The sequence below is a fragment of the Lynx canadensis genome, chromosome C1, assembly GCF_007474595.2.
Source record: "Lynx canadensis isolate LIC74 chromosome C1, mLynCan4.pri.v2, whole genome shotgun sequence".
NCBI lineage: Eukaryota > Metazoa > Chordata > Mammalia > Carnivora > Felidae > Lynx > Lynx canadensis.
The window spans coordinates 75919814-75927373 of NC_044310.1; the positions used below are offsets into that span (position 1 = coordinate 75919814).

At 37.8% G+C, this 7560-nt stretch overlaps 1 pseudogene; it reads left to right on the forward strand.

The window, feature by feature from the left end:
• The first annotated feature begins 1729 nt into the window (after nucleotides 1-1729).
• Nucleotides 1730-2260, forward strand: LOC115519748 (annotated as a pseudogene).
• The last annotated feature ends 5300 nt before the right edge of the window (nucleotides 2261-7560 follow it).

Genomic DNA, 7560 nt, shown 5'->3' on the forward strand with positions numbered 1-7560 from the left:
TGGAAATAAAGCTTTTGACTTAGAAGCTTGCTTAGAAAGTGTGTTTGAAGACTGGTTGTGGTGGGCAGCTCTAGGAAGCTTCTAAGTAAGGCAGAATCTCAGACTTCTATCCCAGATATACTGAATCAGAATCAGCACTCTTATGCCATCCCCAGGTGATTCATATGCACATGAAAATCTGAGAAGCACTGGTAGAAGAACATACAAAGTCTGTTGTTGGGACACAATCATTCTAAAGGACTCCATACCAAAAAGGGCTTTGTGGTTATTTAAGTTGGGGGAAGGCTCTATGTGATAACCCATATGATCACTATTCTTGGAGATTCAAAAACTACAAGTTATACATTCTACTTCTGAAAGCAATATTACCCTATATGTTAACTAGAATTTAAATAATAATTTGAAAACAAAGAACAAACGAAGCCCAAAGTTAGTAGAAGAAAGGAATAACAAAGATCAGAGCAGAAATAAATGAAATAGAGACTAACAAGACAACAGAAAATATCAATGAACCCAAGAACTTGTTCTTTGAAGAGATAAACAGAATTGACAAACCTTTAGCTAGACTCACCAAAAAAAAAAGAGAGGAAATAAGATCAGAAATGAAAGAGAAAATGCTACAATTGATACCACAGAAATACAAAGGATCATCAGAGACTACTATGAATAATTGTATGCCAGCAAATTGTACAACCTAGAAGAAATGGATAAATTCCTAGAAACATGTGACTTTCCAAGTCTGAATCATGAAGAGTTAGAAAATCTGAATGGTCAATTAAGAGTAAGGAGATTGAATCAGTAATTTAAGAACTTTCTACAAACAAAAGTCTAAGACCATACAGCTTCACTAGTGAATTCTAAATGTTCAAAGATGAATTAATACCAATCTTCTCAAACTCGGCTAAAAAAATAGAAGAGGAAGGAATGAGACAAGCATTATCCTGATACCAAAACCAAACAAAGACACAAGAAAAGAAAATTACAGGTCAATATCCCTGATGAACATAGATGCAGAAAATCCTCAACGAAATAATAGCAAACCAAATTCAACAATACATTAAAAGGATCAAACACAATGATGAAGTAGGATATATTCTAGGGATTCAAAAGTGGTTCGACACCTGCAAATCAATATGATACACCACATTAACAAAATGAAGATAAGAATCATATAACCATTTGAATAGATGCAGAAAAGGCATTTGACAAATAGCAATTTATGATAAAAACTCTCAACAAAGCAGGTATTGAGGAAATGTACCTCAACATAATGAAGGCCATTGATGACAAGCCCACAGCTAACATCATACTCAATGGGGAAAAGCTGAAAGCTTTTCCTCAAAGATCAGAATCAGGACAAGAATGCCCACTTTTGCCACTTTTATTTAATATGGTATTGGAAGTCCTGGCCAGAGAAGTTAGGCAAGAAAAAGAAATAAGAGACATCTAAACTGGAAAGAAGTAGTAAAACTCACCATTTGCAGATAACATGATACTCTATACAGAAAACCCTAAAGACTCCACCCCAAAACTGTGAAAACTGATAAATGAATTTGGTAAAGTTGCAGGACACAAAACCAATATAAAGAAATTGCTTGCATTTCTACATACTAACAATGAACCATCAGAAAGAAAAATTAAGGAAACAATCCCAGGTATAATTATATCAAGGATAATGAAAAACTGCTCGGTCAGATGGGCCGGAGACACTTCTGGGAGCAACAGCATGATGCTTGTCCAAGGAGAACCCCAAGTCCGGTTCAAACTTGTATTGGTTGGCGATGGTGGTACTGGAAAAACTATGTTCATGAAATGTCATCTGACTGGTGAGTTTAAGAAATATGCAGCCATATTGGGTGTTGAGATCCATCCCTTTGTGTTCCATGACAATAGAGGACCTATTAAGTTCAATATATGGAATACGGCTGGTCAGGGGAAATTTGGTGGGCTAGAGAGATGACTATTACATCCAAGCCCAGTGTACCATTATAATGTTTGATGTAACATCAAGGGTTTCTTACAAGAATGTGCCTGACTGGCATAGAGATCTGGTACAAATATGTGAAAACTTCCCCATGGTGCTGTGTGGCAACAAAGTGGACATCAAGGACAGGAAAAGTACGGCAAAATCTTTCACCATAAGACCAACCTTCAACACTATGACATTTCTGCCAAAAGTAACTACAATTTTGACCAGCCCTTCCCGTGGCTTGTTAGAAAACTAACAAGTGGAACATGTGCTTCATCTATGGGTTGCTGAAGGAGAAGAATGGGCTTCGGAGTGAATGTGACAGTGTATACCCTCATTTTTTGAACCTGCATATTTAGCTGTTTTGGAACACAATTGTTTCCTTTCTGAGTTTCCAATATAAGACTGCTGTAGTCACATCACAGTATCCAGTGGTGAAATCTCATTTGTCACTGTCCTTTCCATTTCTTTTAATTTAGAATTAGAATAAAGTTGTATTTCAAATATCTAAAAAAAAAAAAAAACCCTGAAATAATTAGAGATAATTTAACCAGTGAGCTGAAAGACCTATTAGACACTATTAGACTATTAGGTACTAATGAAAGAAATTGAAGAAGATAAATAAATGGAAAGATATTCTGTGCTCATGAATTTGAAGAATTAGTATTGTTAAAATGTCCACACTACCCAAAGCAATCTACAGATTCAGTGCAATCTCTGTCAAAATTTGAGTGGCATTTCACAGAAATAGAACAAACAATTCTAAAATTTGTATGGAACATTAAAGGACTCCAGATAACCAAAGCAATCCTGAGAAAGAAGAACAAAGCTGGAAGCATCATGCTCCCTGATTGTAAACTACAGTTGGAAAGTTATAGTAATCAAAACAGTATGGTATTGGCCTAAGAACAGATACATGGATCAACGAAACAGAAGTGAAAACCCAGAAATAAACCCATCCTTATATGTTCAATTAATTTATGACAAAGGAGGCAAGAATATACAATGGGGAAAGGCAGTGTCTTAAATAAGTAGTGAGGAGAAAACTGGACAGCCACATGCAAAAGAATGAAAGTGGACCACTATCTTACCCCCTACACAAAAGTTAATTCAAAATGGATACAAAACTTGAATGTAAGACCTGAAACCATAAAACTCCTAGAAGAAAACGTAAGTGGTAATCTTGACATGGGTTTGGCAAGATTTTTTGAATTTGACACAAAAATAAGGGCATCGATAGCAAAAATTAGCAGGTGGGATTACTTCAAACTAAAAAGCTTCTGCACAGCCAAGGAAACCATCAGCTAAATGGAAGGCACCTAGTGAATGGGAGAAAGTGTTTGCATATCAATTTTTGATAAAAAATATCCAAAAATACCTAAACCTAATAGCAAAAAAGAAGTCTGATTCAAAAATGTGCAAAGAATCTGGATAGACATTTTTCTAAAGAGCACATATTGATGGCCAATGGATACATGAAAATATGCTCAATATCACTAATCACCAGGGAGATGCAAATTAAAGCCACAATGAGATATCACCTCAATGAGATATTACCTATTAGAATGGCTGTTATCAAAAAGACAAGAAATAAGTGTTGGTGAGAATGTAGAGAAAAGGAAATCCTGTGCACTGTTGGGGGGAATGTATATTGATGTAGCTACTACGGAAAACAGTATGACGTTCCTCAAAAAATTAAAAATAGAACTATCCTGTGATCCAGCAATTTTGCTTCTGGGTATTTATCTGAAGAAAACAAAAACACTCAGAAAGATAGCTGCACCCCTGTGTGCATTGAAGCATGATTTACAACAGCCAAAACATGGAGACAACTTAAGTGTTCATTGATGGAAGAAGGGAAAAGAAAAGGTGGCATATATACACAATTGAATATTATTCAACCATAAAAAAGAATGAAATTATGCAATTTGTGACAGATGGAACTTGAGAGCACTATGCTAAATAAGTCAGACTTATCTAAAGAATCTGTAGAATCTAAAAAACTGCCAAAAACAAACAAAAATCCAAGCTCATAGAAATAGGGAACAAATTGGTGGTGGCCAAAGGTGGGGGTGTCTGATAGGCAAGATGGGTGAAGGAAGTGAAAAGGTACAAACTTTCTGTTATAAGTAAATCCAGGGGTGCGTGGGTTGCTCAGTTGGTTAAGCATCCAACTTTGGCTCAGGTCATGATCTCGCGGTTCGTGAGTTTGAACCCCTCATCAGGCTCCACACTGTCAGTGTAGAGCCTACTTGGGATTTTCTCTTGTGCTCCCTCTGTCTGTCTCTCAAAATAAATAAGCTTATAAAATAAATAAGTCCTGAGGATGTAATGTACAGCATGGTGACTATAGTTGATAATACCGTATTGCATATTTGAAAGGTCCTAAGAAAGTAAATCTTAAAAGTTCTCAACACAAGGAAAAAAGTCTGTAACTATGTACGGGGAGGGCTGTTGACTAGACTTAATTGTGATAATTTTGCAGTGTATACCAATACTGAGTCATGTTGCACACCTGAATCTAATATAATCGTAACAAAACCAAACCCCTACAATTCATATTAGCTTATTAAAGCTCTGAGGAGTTCTATAGTGATGGAATCTGTCTGATTTTGCTTAAGTCAATATTTTCAAAATGTATTTTATCATGAGGTAGTGGGATAATTGTGTTCCTCCAAAAGAAATGTTTAAGTTCTGACCCCCAGTACCTGTGAATGTGACCTTATTTGGAAATAAACTTTTGCGCATGTAATCAAGTTAAGATGAGGTATTGCTATGTGAGGGTGGGTGCTAAATCCAATGAATGGTGTCTTTATAAGAGAAAGAAGAGGGAGGCTTGGAAAAAGACATACCTAGAGAAGAAAGTTGTGTGATGATAGAGGCAGAGGTTGGAGTGACACAGCTACAAGCTTAGAGATGCTAAGAATCACTGGCAACAACTAGAAGCTAGGAAGAGGCAATGAAAGATTCTTTCCTAAGCCTTCAGAGGGAGCATGGTCTTGCCAACACCTTAATTTTGGACTTCTAGCCTCCAGAACTGTGAAAGAACTGATTGTTTTAAGTAGTCCAGTTTGTGGTAACTTATTATTGCAACCCTAGGAAACTAATGTGTGACTCTTTAAGACAAATAACACTAACATTCTGAGCATCACTAGATTAGAAAATAGTAGTTTGGAACATACATGGAGATGCATGTGCATGTGGAGGTGTAGGTGTCAAACTGGCTTTGGAAATTGGGTATAAATTTCAAGAGGGGATTGGGATAGATGAGAGACATTTGGAAGTAAAGCACACAGTGGGCAGTTAAAGCCTGGGGAATGAGGAGTGGACCAGGGAGATCATTTAAACAGAAATCCCAGGAGAATAGCTATACTTGAAGGAAAATTGAAAAACAGCAAGAGAATGGGCATTAGGCATAACAGAAGAAATAAAATTTTTAAAAGATACATGCATCCCTATGTTTATTGCAGCATTATTTACGATAGCTAAATTAAAGAAGCAGCCCAAGTGTCCATCAATAGGTGAATAAAGAAGATGATTAGTAGAAGGGAGGTGTTGGGGGATGGATGAAATAGATTAAGGGGAATTAAAGCACACTTATGGGGGTGCCTGGGTGGCTCAGTCAGTTGAGTGACCAACTCTTGGTTTTGGCTCAGGTCATAATCTCGAGGTTTGTGAGAGTGAGCCCTTCTTGACCTTGCAGAACCTGCTTGGGATTCTCTCTCTATCCCTCCCCTGCTCATGTACTCTTGCGCGCTCTCTCAAAATAAATACATAAACATTAAAAAAGGCACACTTACTGGGGCGCCTGGGTGGCTCAGTTGGTTGAGCATCCGACTTCAGCTCAGGTCATGATCTCATGGTTTGTGAGTTTGAGCCTCGCGTCAGGCTCTGTGCTGACAGCTGAGCCTGGAGCCTCCTTCGGATTCTGTCTTTTCCTCTCTCTGCCCCTCCCCACTTGTGCTCTGTCTCTCTGTCTCTCAAAAATAAATGTAAAAAAGATAAAAAAAAAGCACACTTATAAAGAGCACTGAGTAATATATAGAATTGTTGAATCATATTGTACACTTGAAACTAATGTAACCTGTGTGTTAATTATATGTATTTTAATAATAAAGAAATTCTGGTAACAGGAAAAAAAGACTTAATTTAGCAATTAGGAAGTCAGTAGTTATCTTTGAGAAAGCAGTTTGAGCAACTTGAAGTAGAGGCAAGCTTGCCGTGGGTCAAGGAGTGAACAACAGGGCCTTCAGTCAAAGAAGTCAAAGTAAAAGCATTTCAGTCTTCAGTCCTCCTTGAGACCTTGAAAAAGTTTTTGAAAAAAAACTTTTCTTGAAAAAATGGAAAAAAAGAAGAAAACTCTGTCTTTGATGAAACACAGAAACTTCACTATGAACAAAATCTGGCCAGGGCTGAGAAATTGAGACTAAAACTAAGGGTGGAGACTGAGAACCCAGAAATCTCCTCAGATTTTAGCAGAGTCAGATTTCTCTGGAAGTGCATGTTACAGTCTTCAGGTCCAAAGGATCCTTCATTCAGTTTCCTGGGATCTAGAGAAATGCGGCCAGAAGAGAAGTGGGCATGTCCTTTGGCAGACCCAGGTGTCAACTGGAGAAAAGTGGGAGGTTTGGAGCTGATGGGGACCCCTGTGGAGGGTCCACAGGTATGCCCTAGCCTCCTAGCTAATGGGGTGTGCAATGGGGAGGTTGGAGGGGAAGCTGTGCTCGCCAGGTTGCAACACAAATCCACATCCTAACTGAAGAGAAAGGAGGAGAAATGTGCATTCAGGATGGAGGACAAATTTGGTGAGAAGGTTTTTGAGATAATATACTACATTTAAATTTCTGGGCTGAGTCTTCAAGCAAATGGTGGCCTCAGATAGAACTGCCCCAATACAGGTGAATAATCTTGAGAAAGGAACACATTAGACAATATACATAAGAATAGAGGAAGAAAGAGTAATCGAAAGTCAGATAACTTACATAAATCAGAAGAGGAATTGTTCTTACGAATTTGACAAAGAATCTTAAAGATACTATAGGCAGCATCATCTCTTGGGGAGGAGGAAGCACACACATGTGCAAGATGATCGAAAAGGAGATAAGACCATAGAGAAAAAAAAATTGGTAGAGCTCAGTAAAAAATGAAAGGAGCGCTTGGGTGGCTCAGTTGGTTAAGTGTCTGGCTGTTGACTTCGGCTCAGGTCATGATCTCACAGTTTGTGATTTTAAGCCCTGCATCAGGCTCTCTGCTATCAGCACATGGCACATTTCGGATCCTCTGTCCCCCTTTCTCTGCACCTTTACCACTTGTACTCTCTCTCTCAAAAATAAACATTAAAAGTAAGTGAAAGAAATGATGAGGGACTATAAAATCAATGCAGAGATAAGTCTCATTAAACAAACAAAATCAGAAAAAAAATTCAAAACATAAGGATACAATTATTAGGAAATGGTGAAGCAAAGCCTGGTTCCCCTTTTAGCTATCTCTTACTGAAGTGCTTCCCATTTTTCCTAAAAGTCTTACCTTGATGGTATATTCTATTAGTAACAGGGAAGCTGGGAATTGGATCCAGAGCAGTGGGATGAATT